Below are 21,465 nucleotides of genomic sequence, written 5' to 3' on the forward strand. Positions count from 1 at the left end.
CTTTTGGTTTCTTTCCTTTGTTTCTCACTTCTCTAGCTCGTTAGTAACAGGCAATAAATCCTACTATCTCCCTATGCTGAGTCTGTTTTGCCCATCACAATAATTACTGCGCGATCTCCTTGTCCTTATCTCAACCCTTGAGCCCCTTTCAACATATTTTCTCCCTGTTCCTCTTTGAGGAGGGGGAGTGAGAGAGCGGTTGTGGTGGAGCTTGGTCGCCCACCTGAGTAAAACCATCACAACAGCTGGGAAGGACTAGGATGAGCTTCCAAATCTCAGACTAGGACATGTGTGCACATGATTACCTACTGATTTTAACGTGTGTATTAGTTACAAAGACAGGCTAATGGGAAGTTCCTGTTCATTCAAAAATAATATTAATCATATTTTCAGGCACCACACTACGACTGATTTCTCTGCTCTCCTCTCTACCTTAGATTATGGAATACTGAAAACCCAGAATACTGAAACAACCGGAAAAATAAAATAAAAATAAAAATAAAAATTCCACATTTAAAGCAGCAGCAGGCCTAAAGTTATGTAACAGCTAACCATGCCTGAAGTCCCAGTACTTTTAGAATTGCCAGTTTCTTAGGAAAATGAAATTAAGAAAAAACACAGATGTCTTCACCACTTATCCAGATCCTGGAAACCACATATATGCCTGTGCACTGAGAGATGCTAGTAAGATGATGAAGCATCAGGAGAACATGGCATTGACATGCATTTCCTACTTTTCAAGACTTGTTTACAAAATTAGAAAACCATTCAATAACAAAATAAAAGGCCTAGATTCTATTCCCTGCTCATCCAGAAATGTATCAGAGCCACATTTCCAAGTGAATACATAGATTTACTTGTTTTCTGGCCACTGGAATTTTACATTCTTCAGCACACTGAAACAGCCTCATTGCATAGAAGAGAATCTAGCTTCTGCTTTGATAGTCGCACAGTAGCCTTAAGGTTTGAATTTATGGCTTCCTAGACTGAGGAGATATGGGAATCTAGATCACCTACATCTATTTTCTAGGAGAGTGAACGTATTCTTCCTAAGTGTTTTAAAAATGATGTATAATAATAATAATAATAATAATAATAATAATAATACAATTTGTCTTTAGAAAGGCCTGGGTATTAGATGTGTTCACAGCACACAAGCTTTGCAGGGATCAAATGTGCTGCTGCTCCAAAGCAGACTTGATGTAGACAATAAAGTGACCAGCTGTAAATGTTTTTTATAAATTGTCGAGTGTTAGTTTTGCACTAGATCATTTAAAATTTACCTTTAGACTGTTTTAAGAAGCATAAAACTTTTTTGAAGCTGGTTCAGATATATGTTTCTACTCAAATACTTTTAGTATAGCACCTCAGTTATTTTTATGTCAAAAAGGAATACAGATTAAACAAGCAGGACAACACTTTGTTTGACCAACACAAGATCATTTTACACTACTCCAGTTTTGTCAGTGGAGCAATAAGAAGGCAGATTTTGGGGGCTATGTAAACTCTGATTAAAAACTTTAGAAAATTCTACTATTTCTTTGGGAATAATATGCATAGAAATAATGAATTAAAATCACAAAAATCATTCATCGTGGAATTACTAGTCAACTAAGTAAGACTAGAAACACTGGTGAGAAGAGCTTGGTAGTCACTGGTAGTCATTTATTGATAGTAATTAGTTTTTCTTACTTTTGTAACAAGTAAGAAATGTAATGAAAGTATTGTGGATGGTCAGGGGTTCAGCTCCTGAATTGTCTTGATGGTGTTAATAGTTCCCAGAGTTCAGACCAGTGGGACATTCAGCATGAAACCAAACTTCAAAATGCTGACCTTGGAGCAAAATTCAGAATAGGGCCCAAATGCAACAGAAGACCTAATGCTAGCTATACCCAGCTTTTGAGTGGCTGGCATCTTCATTGAATCCACTTCTTTCTACACATGTACCTCTTCATAGGAATGTAAAATCAGAACCGTGACAGGACATGATAATATGAACATTATACATTCAGCTGCATGGTAATTCCAAATTCTGTTTTGTTGGTGGTGGTGGCAGTAGTTTTGTTGTTTGCTTGTTTGTTTTTATTGTGATGAAAAAGCCTAGCCAATTTGGCTGCCTGACATTAGTCATGTCTTGCAAATGTAGGCAGCATGAGAAGTATAAAAATATAATTGACCATTACCAGGTGTCAGTGCATCTCTGTTAGGTCTTTGATGTACTAAGGGATATTAAGTATTGTATTAAGCTGTCTTCTGAGCTCCAGATCCCCTATCTCCCCAACACATTGTTTTGAAATGTGCTTAAAGCCTAAATATGACACAATTAAGCTTTAGCACATGAGGCTAAAAAGTGGATTAGTCATAGAGAGAAGAAGAATGGCAAGAATTAAACCACGGTTTCTTGGCAGGTTAACACCCACCACCCCTCCACCCCTCCCCCCCCCCCCCACTCCCATTCATGTCTGACACTGTTTTCCTACTTTCTTTCTTGAGCCTTTGAGCTTGTGAGACCAGACAATGAATCAATTTGGAGAGCTGATTTGGCTTAAAACTTACTTTCTTTTTTTTTTTTTTTTTTTTTTTTTTTTCCAGGTTAGCTTTTGACTGGCCACTCATAAATTCAGATGGCAAGAATCCCAAGGATGCATTTCTTTTCACTGTGATCACTAACATCAGCGTAAAACTTTATTGTAAGATACACACAGTCTCTGGACAGAAAGATCTGTTTATTGGATCAAACTTTGTTGAAAGCTAATTTTGAGGTGACAGACCCAAGAAGATGAAAAGACCAGTTTTGACATCCAAAGGTATATTGTTAAAATACCAATATATGGAACACTATGCAGCTAATTAACTTTTACAGCCAGTATATAGCCAATTAACTTTTTCACATTTACCATATGTTTATCTTCCTGCAGGGAATATTTCCAGGAGGAAATCATAATGGGAGATAGTTCTGTCTTTTATATGGGAATAAGATCTGTTGATGATAGCTACAAATTCTTACATAGCTCATAGTAGCTTCAAAAGAGGGTGCAGTTTCAAATCAGAGAAGTGAAATACAGGAATTCAGTAATGAATTTCATGGTTTTGCAATGTTCATTTACATGATTGGTTAACTTTATAAATATTCTTATGTCTTTTCCTTGACAATACCCAAAGCACTCAGTATCAGCAGTACTCAAAAAAAAAAAAAAAAAAAGAAAAAAGAACAGGATATCAATTCAGAGAAGACACTAGCTGAATAAACTATTGTTACACACTGGTAAAGTGTACTTTCAAGCTCACTCACTGCTTCTCTTGGGAATCACCATAAATTACTATCTATAATACGGTACTGATCCAGGTCAAGTCTCACACCATTTAGTTGTGATGAAGGCCTTTGCTCAAACCTTTATAGAAGGATTTAAAATATTAGTAAACATCTGTTCTTGTAAATAAATAGTGGTCATTTTTTCTGCTCTAGACAATAGCCATAGTACTGGCTGTTTTTCCTATAGCTTTCTTCTCTTCAATATCACCAGACAGAAACATTACAGCCATCTTACAATCACCCCAAATGTGTTAAATGTAGAGAGCTTGACTAGAATTTCAAAATGTTTTCTTGAAATTATGAAACTAAAATACATAAATATATGCACTGACCACTTCCAAAGTGAGACATTGTCTTTGAGCTGTTCGGTAGTTTAGCTCCCCAGTTCTATTTGCTGTCCTGGTCTGTCTCCAAAAGAACCATTAGAGTACAGTGAAATCTCTTTTTTTTGCAGCTACATTTGCAAAAGATTGCCTTCCAGTGGCATGTCACAGGGACCAGGACTAATTCTTGACCAATTGGAAGATGATGGTTTGTGTAGACAGATCGAAGGACTCCTGGGTCTCACAAGTGTGATGTAGCCTACACAACTGGGTCACTGGCATCACTGCACTTAAGAGAGGGAAAAACACTATTGCCATTTGTCATTTGAAAGAACACTTGCTGCTCTAACAGCAATAGTGGAAGAAGAGAGAGTTGATTGGGTGTTTAGGCAGCTAAATTCTCAAATCAGAGGAAACTGAATGAAAGGAACTAATGAGGAGGAATTTACTACTGCTGTGGTGAATTGGTTGTTGTTTATCACTGTCTGGAGTTAAATAGTCAGCTCATAATTAAATAAGACCTGTTAGAAAAGGTGCAAGAGTTTGCACACAAGATTTGTCAATTTATTCCATTACAGTTGCTTATACATTGATTTGATTAACAATGACATTTATCCTTGAAGTGCAGCGGTGGAGTATTTACTGGGGTAGTTGAGATAATTTATATGAAAAATTACATGGGAAAAAAAAATATATATATATATATACATGAAGGATTATCTCAGTTATGTCTGGCTCTTGTTGGATCTTAGAACTAAACTCTATTGTTTAAAACATTATTTGAGGTATCTGACACTGTGTTTTTAATGTAAGTATATAAGTAATTATTAAAAGAGAAATTTTACAACTACCAGCATTTTAAAAATATGAAAGGAAATATTCTGATTTCAACACTACAACTTGACAAAGGAAGTATAATATCTAACATGAATAAGACAGAAAAAAAAAAAAAAAAAAAAGATTTTCAGTTTAACAGTAAAATATTTTCTGTAAATAGCTGGGGGAAATACACTTATGGGTCAAATTAACAGTCTTCCTTCCTTTTCTTCTTAAAATGTGAATAAACTCAGCCAATCTAATTAATGTTCAACACTTTATTTTTGTTATATGAAACTACTGATTTCATTTTGAGTTATTGAGCCCTTTCTCGTTTTAATGTAGATACACATTCAAGAGAAAGAATAACATATCAAAATTTTAATTTAAAAATATCAAAAAAGATATTTAATTCTGAAGACTAAAAAAGTAATTCTCAATATATATATTATATTTTTGTTTAAATTCTTGACTAAATTTTCAAATTTTGTTGATCACTCCAAAATGTCACTTATTTCACAATTAAGTATTTATTGAAAAAATTGTCATCTAACACTGACAATGATCATACATCAGCACAATAATCTATTAGTTCCAAATATGACATCTTTAAATTAAATGGATTGAAGAAAGGTTAGAAGGAATCCAAGAGCACCATATTAAATAAATAAATAAATATATAAATGATTATAGTCTATTTCATAAGATCTGAGATTTCAGATAATCTTTTTCCGGGAGTACTATGACACCATTATAATTTCCTTCCTACACTTCCTACACTCAGGTTATTTATATACATTGATTTCCCCCTAGGCCTTCTCTTCGCTAGGCTAAACACACACAACTCTCTCAGCCTTTACTTATTAGGCTGTTCTAGTCCTTTGAACATATTTGTGGACCTCCTCTAGATTCAAGTCTCCAGTACGTTCATGTGGTCTTGTACCAGAGAGACCAGAACTGGACACAGTTGTGGCATCTAGTCCAGGTGTGGCATCTAGTGTACTGAGTAAAGGAGGATTACCTCCTTTGACCTCCTGGCAAAAAAAAAAAAAAAAAAAAATAAAAATAAAAATTGTATTGTGTGATTTTAAGGTATGCTTATTGGTATCTTGGAAGCCTGGTGAAAAAAAATACAGATCACTGTGATTCAGATGTTCAGATGAAGAAAACTGAATATCCTTAAGAATTCTACAACTAAACATGTCTAAGAATAAGATGATGATCTCAGTGTTTAGGAAAAAGCTGTATCAGTGACATATGGCAACTTATAAGCCAATTATAGATTGACTTATCATATGATATAATGCAATATGATAGTTTGTAATGCACGATGTCAGAATTCACAGACACATACTTTGTGCACATGGCTGGCCTGATCCGTTAACTAGCTGAAGATGATGATGGATATCACTGTCTGTCCATCTGTGACAGCAAAAACTGTAAATCAGATTGCTTGTTTATCTTTGAATATTGAAATACGTAACTGTCACCTGTACCCCTTAAGCAAAGTTCTTTTTTTTTTTTTTTACCAATGCTACTGAGAATCTGAACATATAATGTTCATTAAATTAAATAAACTTTAAATAAATTCTCAATACTAAGAGCTTAAATTTGAATGGTTTGAAACATGTGGATCATATGCCCTAAGGACCAGAGATGATGTAAGAGAATATGAAGTTATCACATATACTCCAAGCACACTGTTGGATAAGTTTAAATCCAAAATGATCTTGAAAACATGGATAAATAATCTTGAAAAAACACCTCTGTCCAAAAAGAATATTTCTAAAAAAAAAGTAATACTTCACACAGAATGATAGGCTTGGTAGTATTGTGCAAAAAAAAAAAAAAGGATCAAAATCAAAGAAAAACAACAGCGATTAATGTCACACATTTGAAAAAAAAAAATATCATTATTATCAGGATATATAAATGGCAGCACTGTCTCAAAGTCTTTGTTTTGTATAGTTCTTTCTTGCAAGATCTTGGCTGCAAGCTTTCATCTGCAATGGTGGACAGATAAACACCAAATAGAGAGTGCCCAGAAGGTTGCAGAGACATGCATAGTAAGACTGAAGAAAACATGGTAAGTTACAATTGTGAAGAGTAGCTATGAAGAAGAACGGTTCACTTATTTCCTGTACACGGAATATATGAGGTTTAATTTCAGAAACAGGAGATTGAGGTTATAGGTAAGGAAATATGTTGATCTGGAATTAGAGGTAGAGTGTATAAAAATTACTATTTATTTTAAAGGAGATCACAAACTAAAGCTGAAATGTATCTGGTTATTTATAACCAAATATATTGCCACAGGTTTTTTGTTTGTTTGTTTGTTTTGTTTTGTTTTTTTTCTATGAATATCTTTTCGAAGTTAACACATCAATCACATTAACAAAAAACAGACATATTAAACTGCCTTGAGACACTCTGAGAATAGCGTTTGACATTTAAATATGTGTTTACCCTTTTGTTCCATAATATTTACAATAGACTTCTGTTTTTGACTCAAGTTATGTGACCTGCAGCCACATAAAAACAAATGCATTATTTGATAGTTAATCTTAAAAAATAAAATAGGAAAGAAATTGAACGTCTGCTGTAATGAATGTCTGCAAACATTTGGAAATTTGCAAATTAGAATTCAAGCCATTAGAGAACAACTGTTTATAAGAGAGTCAAAATCATTCTTTTCCAATTTTCCAAGCTGATTTTAACGTCTGTGTTAAAATAAAACCTATTAAACTGTCAAAAGTGCATGTAGGAGTACTGAAATAGTCTTTCGTCCTGTATTTTCTAAAATTAAGTGAATAAGCACTCAGCAGCCATGGATGTTAAGGACCAGACAGCAATTACAAATGCTTGAGTTCCAAGTTCAGGATTTGACTGCTGTTCACTTGTCAAATAACTTGGTGCAAAGCTTTCTTTATTTCTTTGCACACATTTTCTATGAATAGATTAAGCTTCTTTTAAGTTCTCTGCCTTGGCTATTCATTTGATTCAAACATTCTTAATGTTTGCTTTCTCAGATAACAATTCAAGAATTTTCATTAATAAAACTAACGTTAAATATGGATTTTTTATTATTTTTTAACTTTTGGTGTGTTTGTTGACCCACCAAGTTATGACCCCTAGTTTCAATGAGAAAAAATAAATATTTTGAATCACTTTGGGCCAATTGCCCAAAGTCTTTGAAAAAGTTACCTTTTTGTCACCAGCATCAAAATAAAATTATTTTTTCCAATTAATAGGAAAAAAAAAAAAAAAAAAAAAGTGGCAAGTTATTTAGATTGATAACCTTCAGTCTTTCAACACAAAGTCATCTGCCCCACACAGAATATGACAAGTGAAGATTTATTTTAATTATATATTTAGCAAGTGTCCACATGTATATTGTCAAAGTCCTTTTAATGAACACTAACTTCCCTGGAATAATTCCTCCAATGGAATGGAGGATGACATCTATTCTGAAGTATTCAATTGCAACAACTTTGATTCTGGAAGTATTATTGCTCTGTTTATTTATTTCAAACCTACTAATAATCACAGAATCACAGAATTTCTAGGTTGGAAGAGACCTCAAGATCATCGAGTCCAACCTCTAACCTAACACTAACAGTCCCCACTAAACCATATCCCTAAGCTCTACATCTAAACATCTTTTGAAGACTTCCAGGGATGGTGACTCCACCACCTCCCTGGGCAGCCTGTTCCAATGCCTCACAACCCTTTCAGTAAAGAAGCTCTTCCTAACATCTAACCTAAAACTCCCCTGGCGCAACTTTAGCCCATTCCCCCTCGTCCTGTCACCAGGCACGTGGGAGAACAGGCCAACCCCCACCTCTCTACAGCCTCCTTTAAGGTATCTGTAGAGAGCGATAAGGTCGCCCCTGAGCCTCCTCTTCTCCAGGCTGAATAAGCCCAGCTCCTTCAGCCGCTCCTCGTAGGACTTGTTCTCCAGGCCCCTCACCAGCTTCGTCGCCCTTCTCTGGACCCGCTCAAGCACCTCGATGTCCTTCTTGTAGCGAGGGGCCCAAAACTGAACACAGTACTCGAGGTACGGCCTCACCAGAGCCGAGTACAGGGGGACAATCACCTCCCTAGCCCTGCTGGTCACACTATTTCTGATACAAGCCAGGATGCTGTTGGCCTTCTTGGCCACCTGAGCACACTGCTGGCTCATATTCAGCCGACTGTCCACTATCACTCCCAGGTCCTTCTCCGCCTGGCAGCTCTCCAACCACTCATCTCCCAGCCTGTAGCTCTGCTTGGGGTTATTGCGCCCCAGGTGCAGGACCCGGCACTTGGCCTTGTTAAACTTCATGCAGTTGACCTCAGCCCATCGGTGCAGCCTATCCAGATCCTCCTGCAGAGCCTTCCTACCCTCGAGCAGATCGACACACGCACCTAACTTGGCGCCATCTGCAAACTTACTGAGGGTGCACTCAATGCCCTCATCCAGATCATTGATGAAGATGTTAAAGAGGACCGGCCCCAGCACCGAGCCCTGGGGGACGCCACTAGTGACTGGCCTCCAACTGGATTTGACTCCATTTACCACAACTCTCTGGGCCCGGCTATCCAGCCAGTTTCTAACCCAACGAAGCGTGCGCCAGTCCAAGCCAAGAGCAGCCAGTTTCTTGAGGAGAATGCTGTGGGAGACGGTGTCAAAAGCCTTGCTGAAGTCAAGGTAGACCACATCCACAGCCTTTCCCTCATCCACCCAGCGCAACACCTTGTCATAGAAGGAGATCAGGTTCGTCAAGCAGGACCTGCCTTCCATAAACCCATGCTGACTGGGCCTGATCGCCTGCTTGCCCTTCAAGTGCCGCATGATGACTCCCAAGAGGATCTGCTCCATGAGCTTCCCTGGTACTGAGGTCAAACTGACAGGCCTGTAGTTCCCTGGGTCAGCCCTCCGGCCCTTCTTGTAGATGGGCGTCACATTTGCTAGCCGCCAGTCAGCTGGGACCTCCCCCGATAGCCAGGACTGCTGATAAATGATGGATAGTGGCTTGGCCAGCTCCTCTGCCAGTTCTCTCAGTACCCTTGGGTGGATCCCATCCGGCCCCATCGACTTGTGCACATCCAAGTGCCGTAGCAGGTCACCAACCAGTTCTTCGTGGATGGTGAGGGCCACATCCTGCTCCCCATCCCCTTCCACCAGCTCAGGGTACTGGGAATCCAGAGAACAACCGGTATTGCCGCTAAAGACTGAGGCAAAGAAGGCATTGAGCACCTCCGCCTTTTCCTCATCTCTTGTAACTAAGTTTCCCCCTGCATCCAGTAAAGGATGGAGATTCTCCTTTGTCCTCCTTTTTGTGTTGATGTATTTATAAAAGCGTTTTTTGTTATCTTTAACGGCAGTAGCCAGATTGAGCTCCAGATGAGCTTTGGCCTTCCTAATTTTGTCCCTGCACAGCCTCGCTACATCCTTATAGTCCTCCCTAGTGGCCTGCCCACTTTTCCAAAGATTATAAACCCTCTTTTTTCTCCTAAACTCAAGCCACAGTTCTCTGTTCAGCCAGGCTGGTCTTCTTCCCCGCTGGCTCATCTTTGGGCACATGGGAACAGACCGCTCCTGCGCCATTAGGATTTGCCTCTTGAAGAGCGCCCGGCCTTCCTGGACCCCTCTGCCCTTCAGAACTGCCTCCCAAGGGACTCTACCAACCAGTGTCCTGAGCAGCCCAAAGTCAGCTCTCCGAAAGTCCAGTACAGTGGTTTTACTGGTTCCCTTCCTGGCCTCGCCAAGAATAGTGAACTCCACCATTTCGTGGTCACTCTGCCCAAGACAGCTCCCGACAATCACATCCTCCACCAGTCCTTCTCTGTTTGTGAAGAGAAGGTCTAGCGGGGCACCACCCCTGGTAGGCTCACTAATCAGCTGCGTCAGGAAGCTATCTTCCACTTTCTCCAGAAACCTCCTAGACTGCTTTCTCTGGGCTGTGTTGTGCTTCCAGGATATGTCAGGGAAGTTGAAGTCCCCCACGAGTACAAGCGCTGAAGATTTCGCAACTTCTGTCAGCTGCCTGTAGAACTCCTCATCCGTCTCCTCATCCTGGTTCGGCGGTCTATAGCAGACCCCGACCAGAACACTAGCCTTGTTGTCCCTGCCGATCCTAACCCAAAGGGACTCGATCTTGTCATTCCTAGCCTCGAGTTCTACAACATTGAAAGACTCTCTAATATAGAGAGCCACACCGCCACCCCTTCTGTGCTGTCTGTCCCTTCTGAAGAGCCTATAGCCAGGCATCGCAGCACTCCAGTCATGAGACTGGTCCCACCACGTTTCCGTGATGGCAACCAAGTCGTAGCCTGCCCGCTGCACGATGGCTTCCAGCTCCTCCTGTTTGTTACCCATGCTGCGTGCATTGGTGTAGATGCACTTCAGCTGGGCCATTACCTTATTCCCCGGCCTTGCTATTGTTCCCCCTGGCACAGCTCCAACAATCCTTGCTTCACCCCCATCCCCCTTCTTACCTAGTTTAAAGCCCTATCAATGAGCCCCGCCAGCTCCTGGCCAAGGATCCTTTTTCCCCTATAGGATAGGGACCCGTCTACGGCCATCAGACCAGGTGCTGAATAAACTGCCCCATGGTCGAAAAACCCAAGATCTCTGCATTGGCACCAGCCCCGGAGCCACGTGTTTAACAGGTGGGCTTTCCTGGTCCTCTCCGTACCCCTCCCTGTCACCGTAGGGACGGACGAAAGCACTACCTGCACTCCCGCTCCGTCCACTAACCGTCCCAGCCCCCTAAAGTCTCTTTTGATTGCCTTCAGGCTTCTGTCTTCAATGTCGTCACTGCCCGCCTGGACTATCAGAAGAGGATAATAATCAGAGGGGCGTACCAGGTTGGGAAGCTTCCTGGCAACGTCCCTGACCCTGGCCCCAGGGAGGCAGCAGACTTCCCTACGGGTATGGTCAGGCCGACAAATAGGGCCCTCTGTTCCCCTAAGGATAGAGTCTCCAACAACAATCACCCTTCTTTCTTTCTTGATGGAGGCAGTCCTGAGGCATGGAGTCGACCTCCTCGCCCTAGGCATCCTCCTGGGAACACTTTCTACCTCTTCCTCAGTTGCTGTTGATCTCTCAGTCTCCAGGGCCTCAAACCTGTTGTGTAAGGGCACCTGGGAAGGTGGGGCCGGAAGGGGAGGGCATCGCCTGCCATGTCGAGCAGGGACCTGTCTCCATTCCTCCTCAACTCCCAGATCCCCTCCCTCTGCCCGACAGCGACAAGGCAGGGGCTCCACCCCCATTTGGGGTGTCTCAGCCCGGTACCTCTCCTTGAGGCCCTGCAGGGAGTTACTCCACAAGTCTATCTCCCGCTCACACTCCCTGATGGCCCTCAACCTCTCCACCTCCTCCTCGAGCTCCGCCACCATGCGGATCAGGTCATCCACCTGCTCGCACCTCACGCACGCAGCGTCTCTGCCTCCCGCCGATGGCAGCAGCAGGCTCTGACACTCCCTGCATCCGGTGACCTGAACCGCTGCATTCTTTAACGGGCAGTCGGTCTGGGTGTGTACCGACCTCCCGGAGAGCCCACCGTGCCTGGTGGAGACCATTATCGCCTAGCTAACGACTGTCGTTAGGAGGTGTTCGTGTGGGCAGGCGATTGCTCTCCGCCCTTCCTGCTCGCCCTGCCTGCGCGAACTGCCGCGCTAACTGCCGCGCCACTCCCCTCTGACGCGCCACGCCCTGTTTGCCCGTCCTGGTCGCCGCGCTCCTCAATGAAGTACCTTAATTGCTGGCAGCCTTTTTCACAACATTGCCGTGGTAACTATTACAGTAAACTGATCTCTGAATAAATCCTTGTTGTTAATAATAACCAAAAACAATTGGAAAATGCATCTTTGTTTTCTGTTTAATGGAAGATAGGCAAAATGCAGGTACAAGTTTATTGCAGAGAGCAAATGGCTAACATGACTTTGGAGTGAAATTATATTAAATAGAATCCCCAAAGGTCATAGGATGTGCTAAATCACAGGGTAATTCTGCTGCTAGATTTCTGTCTTGACACATAAAGCTATGTTTCATAAAAGTATGCATCTATCACATTTTGCATTTTTCTCATTAACACTTGGTTTGACAAAACTAAGAGATTTCAAGTATATATATGGTTTTCGTCAACCCTCCAACATTATAAGCTTTGAAGATTGTGAGTACTGCCACTTTTCTTTAGATTCTTTATCAAATTCTTCCTGTAACGTCATACTCTTCAAATGACGTCTGATTACAGTACTCCTCAAAAACAAACTTCTCAGCTATATAGCATTCATCCTTGCATTTGAATGCCCTGTCGAATCATTCATCACTGCAATGTTGTAGATCAGTGGGGACAATTGAGAGCAGATATTGAAAAAGGACAGAAATTTGTACATTTTCCACACAGTTAATCACATTTTACTCAGTGTTTTTTATTATTTTTATGGGGAAAATTAAGTCCATATATATTATGTTTTTACATTCAAATTAAAAACTAATGTCTAAATTTTTTTCATCTTGATTTCCTTATAAATTTCTACATACTTAATTCTTATTTATTTATTACCTTTATCCACATTTCTATTATGTGACTTTATAACAGTTTACTATTTAGGAACTTTATAAATCAGAATTATATTTTCATACTTGATTTCTCTTTGTATCATTTCAGTCTGATTATTTATGAATATTGTTACTATTGAAGCTGTTGTGCAATTACTACAAATAATTTTATACCAAATGTTCTGTAGTTTTCTTTTTTATATATATAAAATTGGCATGTAAATAGTCTTTTTTTTTTTTTTCCAATATATAGTGCACTACAGGAGCTAAAATTTTGGATTTTGTTTTTCCTCAGATCTATTGTCTTCTAAATTCTATTTCCCCCAATTTTACTTTGCTTTTCTATTTTTTATTTTTTTTTTGAAAGTGATTTCTGATTTTAGTTGTATTTCAAAAATAATTAACTGTTGTAAGCAACTTGAAAGCTAGACGATGTTAAGAAACAAACAGAAATATCTTTAAAATGTTCAGGTCCAGTTGTCAGTATGTATTGATGGAAACCGAAATGTGTCGTTGAATATACATATAAAAGCCTTTTAAGACAAGAAACTTAGGTCTTAAGAGCTAAGAATGGACAATTGGATAAAAGATTCAGAGAGACAGATAATATAATCAAGCAGTGCACAAGGCGAATGATTTTTGCAAGAGCATTTAAAATGAATATTTTTAGCCATTATTGCGATTTTCAAGGGATAAAATTTGTTAAAGTGAGAGATTAAAAAAATAAATAAAGTTATTTACTTGTTTTCTTGTGTGGGTGGGTAAGAAAGGCCATAGCTTAGAAATATTATGCATAAAAAATCTGCAAGTCATATGTTTATTAACCGTAATTTACACTATATCTAATTCTCTTGCAAAAGTTGTGTCAGTTATTTATGGTAGTGCAATTGTATTGCTTACTTTACCTGCTTTTGGTACATTTAGACTTCATGGTTTTTACATGTCTTAAAATATTTTCTTTTGATCTTTTTATTGACGAGGTGACCTTCAAAGCTCATGGAACTGGCAAAAATAGTTGGGATGAAGTAGGAGCTGAAGACGAAATGTAGGCAGGGATAGACCTTAGAGGTAGGACTGAAGTCTTAATGAGCCCATGCTAGGGCACATTTATGCTGGCTGTATGACAGTCACAAGGGAATCATGCAGATTGTATAGTCTCAAAATATTCTTTGAAGTGAACCAGGAAAGTCATTTAAAAGCAGCTTGGGAAGAGATATGTCTTAGGATAGAAATGAAGCTTAAATCTGTTACAAGGCATAGATTAATGTAAGGCTGAATGCATTGCTTCGAGGCATCTGGACTGTCCCAGCGATCAAATGCCAGTCAGGGCTGTAGTTAGGCAACTGAAGAAACATCTACAATACTCAAGAGAGAGATTAAAGATAAGTCTGATTTATAGTTTCAGTTAGAGACATGGTTATTTATAACACAACATTCTTGTTTGATGTTCCAGTCTACATTTAATTTTGTTTCTGATAGTGATATCTCTTGCTGTAATTCTCCCAAGCCCTGCTCATTTTTCCTTCCCTAGTCATATATAATATATTTTTGTGAGATCCTGCTTACACATAAATATTTTAATTTGGTTGGTGTCCATTTTACTTAAAGGAATAGCTTCAGAAACATTTGCACATATCACTAAGCAGTATTATCTTTGAAAATTAGTTCTTGATATCATAAGAAGTAGTTAATACATATTTAAAATATAAATAACATTTCTAATTCACATATTTTAATATTTTAGCTGTGATGGGAAAAATCCAGTTCTCTTGGTAATTGATAGATGCTAACCAAAAACTATTTCAGATGTCATAGTCTGGTATGAAAAAAAAAAAAAAAAAAAAGTCTGTCAAAAAAGTCTGTCTTTCTGGGGCAAGAAAGGGAAGCTAGAGAAATCACTCTAAAAGACGTCCAAGTGAACCATTTAAGTAAGTCATGAAAATAATGGGGAGAGTTATGGTTTTGGGAATATGTACATTACAGAATACTTGCAAATGAAACTGATTCATACATGCAACAGCAACATGAAAGTATCAGTTCAGTAAGGCTGAATAATTCTAACAGCAAAATTTGCCTGTTTCACAGGTTAGATTCATAAAAATTAGGTATTTAAGTCAGAAGTAGTTATCCTAAAATGTTGGTGATGATGGAAGAAAACAGGCACCTTCTGATTAATCTGGCCTGGTTCAAGTGTCTATTTTAGGCTAAGGTAAATTATGGTTTGGATCTCTGTTTCTTTCTGCCGTCACTAAAAGTCATTTATGACAGACTTAAATAACATTTTGGATGCTTATAATCAGAGAATAATATGCCTTTGTCCACATCTTCCAACCATGTTCATAAAATGAAGACCTGTATACCCACCAGTCTCATTCTTTAAAGTGGGATATTTCCCCTCACCAAGTACTTCTCTGCCTTCAAGCCTTCCAAAGGTGTTTGCACCATGAAACACAGAGGAGCAGAACTGTGAATAAAGAACTTCAAAGTTCAAAGGGATTCCAAAGAGAAATTTTTTTGTTCTTTCATGGACAAGATAAAAGGAGTAGAACTTGTAAAAATATTTAAGCCATCTCTGAAAATTAGATAAACTCAGCACAAAATAACTTTTATTTTCTGCAAAGAACCAAAAATAGAAATAGTTATAAAATATTTAATTAAACAAATAAACCTGGGGGTCTTGGGTTCATTTGGCAAAAGTTTACTGGTTAGTTTATTTATGTATAAGTTTATTTACTTAATTGGTTAACTTTTTTTTTTAATTTATTATTCTTTTCAGTCATTTTTGACAAAAGGTTATAAAGGCGTCAGAAGGAAAGGGGTATCAATATATCTGTCAGTCACACAATGATTAAGAGCTGACATGTCCTTGAAGACAGCTTCATAAAGTGCAGGAGTTTTAAGACATCTAGAATACACTGTTCTTACTAGGCTAACCTTTGTTTTTGTAAAATATGTTTAAAGTTTAGTATATGCAACTGGATCTCTCTCTCTCTCACGCATCTGTCACTATGTAATATGGCTTGATTACGATCTTCAGATGTAAAGAAAACCCTGTGATCCCATGATGTCATTCTTCCATCAGTGCAAGATAAAATGACGTGCACATTGGCAAGTCTTGATAAGCTTTTGTACCAGTCTGGCTGTGATATTTCAATGTTGTACATTGGTTTGAAAATTAGGTGTTAGCCTAAGAGTTTAAATACATGAAAACATTCTCACAGGGTGAGGAGTTAATGAAGGAAGGCTAAACTAGATCAAATTATATGACCAGAAGCCAGGAGTATGTATACAGGGAACTACCACACATCAGCTGAGCTTTGTGAAGTTGTTGCACTACAATGACTTCTTCATTTGTATCAGCCTTTGGCTGCTCTTTGAAATCTACTTTATTTTGTTATAGCAAGAATCTTAGGTTATAAATGCATTGTTTGTAGACTATTTCTCCACTTTTTACTGGCCAATTTCCTCTAGCTAAGCTGAATTAATCAACAGCATTAAAAAAAAAAAAAAAAAGGGGGGGGGGAGTGGACAAAAAACACAATCTAGCTTTGTTAATTTCACTTAAACTTCTTAACTGATTTATATTATTGATTTTGCTTAGTATTAGATTACTAATATACATGTAGAATGATACATAGTAGTGATATAACATTAATTATTAATAATGAATCAGGTTAGAATAACTTAATTTAATATGCTTGAGATTGTACACAACCCACTTTTTCAAGGTACTCTTCCTTTAACACACAGCCTGATAACGTTCCATGTAGAAGTTGAATGTATCAGGTCAGTAGCACAGAGTGAATTATCCCTTAACTCAGGACATGCTTTCAACATCCTTCTCAGACTCTGTTTATACACTGAATGGCAGAGTCTCATGTACCTTTTGTGTTGCTGGGCTGTGTTAGGCTTTGCATGAGAATTTGTTATGTCAGCTAGTTTTACCCTATCAGAAATTAAAGAGCAGTTTGAAGTCCTCCACTTCCAACCCTGAACTGCAACATTGCTCAAGCAAGCCCATTTTCTTAAAGTGCAGCATGACAGCATGTTCCTTTAAGTGTTCCAGACACAGGTAATGTATTATGGAAGACTGAACTGTCCTGTAGAACATTGTCATACAGTCTACACATACAGTCTGCACTGCTCCATAAAAGAGCCAGAAAGCAAGTTGGCTTCAAGGCCAACTTCAGTGCACTGATTTACATACACATACTGAGTACATAGAAATGACACAATCCAGAGCTGAGTGACTAAATCCCCACTAGAGAATCCTTGGCCATCTCTGAACTGCATATGGCAGAAGCTTTGGAACATAAGTATAATTTCATGCTTGAGTTTTTTTTTTTTTTTTTTTTTTTTTTTTTTTTCCCTCCCCATTAAAAGCATCTGAAATAATGTAGGGCTCTGTCGCAGCTCACCAGAATGGTGTTTTAGTGTGAAACTAAAGATATCTGTTTCATGCCCTGAGGAAAGGGACAAGGGTGTGCAGGTATGTATGACTCTATGGATTGCGTTGGAGGGGTATGGAGATCGGAGTGTGGGAGTGTGACCATGGGGGTGGGCAAGCCCCATGGCTGGTGATAACATCGGTCTCTTAATGATGAGGCCATCAAGAATGTAAAGAGTTCAGAGGGAACAAAGAAGGGTGGTTCAGGAGACGCCCTGCCATCTCAGGTTGCTTATTCTCCAGCCGTTAAGACATGGAAGTTGCTGGGTGTTTGCTGTTGCCGGGCAAAGTTGTTGACCAATGAATAGTTAGGGGAAAGTACTGCTGTGGGGGAATGGTATAAGAAGGGAGCCTGTCCTCAATATGTGGAGGCAACAGATACATAATGAAGTTATATCATCAATAAAGAAGCAGTAGTTACTGATCCTAAAAGAACCCAGGTGTCTGTGCGGTCATAAAACCACAGCGGAGGAAAACATGTAGTATAGTCTCCTTATGCTTTTGGGAATTGACTATATCCCTCACCATCCTCATGTTTAATCTTGGAAAAGCAGTTGGGGACAACTCATTAGTAAGCTAGTTGAGGAGTTACAGTTACGTGGTTTTGTTAATCAGGGGCCCTTCTTAAGTATGTTCCCTTGCCTCTTTTGCTCTGCAATATAGACTCAACAGGCCACTCTCCTTTAGGACCTGGTAAAATTTAGGTGACCTGAATTATGCTGTTAACCTATTACCCATTTGTAGTAAAGTCTGCAAACATTTTGGGATTAAATGGTGATAATTCAATAGCTTTAGCATATGGTTTCATGCTACCACAGGGATTATAACCTCTGAGGATATATGTGAGACATGATGCACAGGGAACGTTCAATGGACTCAGTTCAGCAAAGTGTTACTGTCATGAACAACAACAGAGAAAACAAACAAACAAACAAAAATCCCAAAGAACAGTTGTCATAGTGTTGTGGTTTAACCTGGCCGGCAGCTAAACACCACATAGATGTTTGCTCACCCTCCCCCCTCCCTCTCTGGGATGGGGGAGAGAAACGGGAAAGTGAAGCCTGTGGGTTGAGATAAAGACAGTTTATTAAGATAGGAAATAATAATAATAATAATAATAACAGTGTGTACAAAACAAGTGATGCACAATGCAATTGCTCACCACCTGCTGACCGATGCCCAGCCCAACTCCGAGCAGATGGCCCCCCACCCTGGCTAGCCACCCCTATATATTGTTTAGCATGATGTCAGATGGTATGGAATACCCCTTTGGCCACTTCGGGTCAGCTGTCCTGGGTCTGTCCCCTCCCAGCTCTTGCTGCACCCCCAGTGGGCACACTGGCAGGACAGAGCGAGAAGCTGAAAAGTCCTTGGCTTAGTGTTAGCATTGCTCTGCAACAATTAAAACATCAGAATGTTATCAGCACTCTTCTCATCCTAATCCAAAACATAGCACCCTACCAGTTACTAGGAGGAAAAATAACTCTGTCCTAACTGAAACCAGGATGCATAGTTTCTTTACCATTTGGAAAATCTCTCCTGCTTTTAGGCAAATATCCTTCAAGACGTTCAGGATTCTACCCTCCTGTCAGAGTTGATCACTAAATCACGAAGTCTCTCTCTTCCCTCTCCTCTTCTTCATTCTCTCTCTTTCTCTCTCTGTCTCTGTGAGGTTTCTGGAAAACATTGTTAACAACTCAGCTACTTTGTCAGACCCTGAGAGATTTTGTCCAAACTGCTGCTCTCCTGCAAAGAAGCTGCAGGAAGTTGCTCTGTCTAACTTCAACCAGAATAGGTAATCATTAAAATTTGACTGGCATTGTCCTTGTCTGGTAAATATATCACTGACAGCCTACGGTAGATTACACAGTGTGCTTTATTTCCCTTTGCAATACAGTTGTTTTTTAAACACCAGATGAACATATAGCCTTTCAAGTGTAGATTCCCTCTGCAACACCCTGTATGCTGCCTTCATTACCCTCTCTGAGATCATTTCACTGAGGTACATCTATGTTATATATTTAAATTGCAGTAAACAAATTATTTCATTTGTTGTTGTTGTTGTTGTTGTTGTTGTTGTTATGAGACGTAGGTTATACCAATAAATTCAACACACTCTGGGAACTCTCAAGAGAGACTGAGGTCAGCTGTAGTACACAGCATTAGGAAGGATGAATCACTCCCATCCTCCCATTTATCAAAGCTCATATCCATGACAAACTGAAGTAGAATCAACAATCACAGAAGAATAGTTAGACCCTGAATTAAAAGAGCATTTTGAATGGTTTCTATCAATCCATAAACTTACTCCAAATTCTTTTTCCCCTACTCTGCCTTTTGTCAAATACTGATGAAGCACCATCCCCAGTTCTGTAGCACCCACTCAGGTTTGTTTTCATATAATACTGGCATTACAAACATGCCCTTTGTTTAGACATTTGAGACTTTCAGTTAATCTAAGAATTAAATGTCTGAATTATTTCTGTAAATGTTAGACTTCATAAGTTAGGAAGACAGGAGCATAAATATTATCAGGAGAAAAAATCTGGTTGTTTCTATCCAAAGCAAACAGACCAAGTCATCAAATTCTCAAATGCAGTTGCGCTTGATCTTTACACAGGATCATATTATACATACTGATCCTCACCAAAAGCAGCTGGAAAGCTCTGTAAGCATTCAAGTGCTGGGCAAGGGAATATATTGTAAAATATTAAAACTGTAGAGTCACGCTGTGTATGAACTTTTTTTATAAAATCCACAAAACAAGAAAATATATTTCACATTTGAATTTCTGAATCTTGTTGAAAGACAGTCTGTCTTTAATATTGCACAGTTGCAGCCGAATAAGGAAACAGATAATTCTTTAAGAGATTATTTGTTTATTTTGACTTCAGTTTCCCAGGGGCATATTAGGAAATATTTCTTTTGGGGAAACAGGACAAGAATTATCAAGTAGAAAATGAGCAAAACAACAACAACAAAAGCAAACAAACAAAAAACTGGCAAGCATGGCATTATTATTATGTTACCAGTCACACAGTGGTCCTCCCTCAAAGGAGAATATATTACAGTATTCATTTATAAGATCTTTTAACAGTCTTGTATGATAAATGTCATTTTGATTTTGTCTGGTATCCAGTTTTGTTTTCAGATGATACTTCTTTACAGTTTAATTTTATTAACGTGGCAAGTTAGAGGATGATGTTCTCGATCCACATAGTGAATTATTCATTACATTTCAAATATTAAATTGTCATCAAGTGCTTTCTGATCTGCATTACATAAAGTCATGCTGAATCTCTAATGTCTGGACTGTCTATGTAATGAAGATCTTCTCAGACACTGTTCAATCAAAATATACTTGAGAGAAAGTAGACACAGTATTTTGATAAGCATCATGACTACTCCGTAGTTATGCTTTGTTTTTATTTTTTTTTCCCTAAGCAGCAATAATCCTCAGAGATGACCGTGTCTCTACTTCTTAGAAGTGCCTACTCAAGCATGAAAGTTTTTTATTTTAAATCAACTATGATTACGTCATTTAGTGAGTTTCTAGGGCTCCTGTTTCTGATAAAGTAGTTAACATTTTACAGATCTCTAATTTCCAAGCCAAAAATTATAAAAGGCTATAAGACTATTCTACGTAAGAAATAGGATACTGTATTCAAAAATCTGAATGTCACTTTAACACAGCTGTAAGTCCCTTTGGAAAACTGTTCTCTGCCATTTTCTATGTTCTCTTAGAAAATCAAAATATAAAAATGTGGAAATAATAATTATAAAAATATGTTTGTTAATAACCTGGAAATATTCAAAGGTAAATAAGAAGGTTAAATAAAATGTTAAAAAAGGCTAGTTTAGAAGAAGGGAATGTTTTCCTTCCTTCCTTCCTTCCTTCCTTCCTTCCTTCCTTCCTTCCTTCCTTCCTTCCTTCCTTCCTTCCTTCCTTCCTTCCTTCCTTCCTTCCTTCCTTCCTTCCTTCCTTCCTTCCTTCCTTCCTTCCTTCCTTCCTTCCTTT

This window comes from Oxyura jamaicensis, chromosome 1, assembly GCF_011077185.1.
Source record: "Oxyura jamaicensis isolate SHBP4307 breed ruddy duck chromosome 1, BPBGC_Ojam_1.0, whole genome shotgun sequence".
Taxonomy (NCBI): domain Eukaryota; kingdom Metazoa; phylum Chordata; class Aves; order Anseriformes; family Anatidae; genus Oxyura; species Oxyura jamaicensis.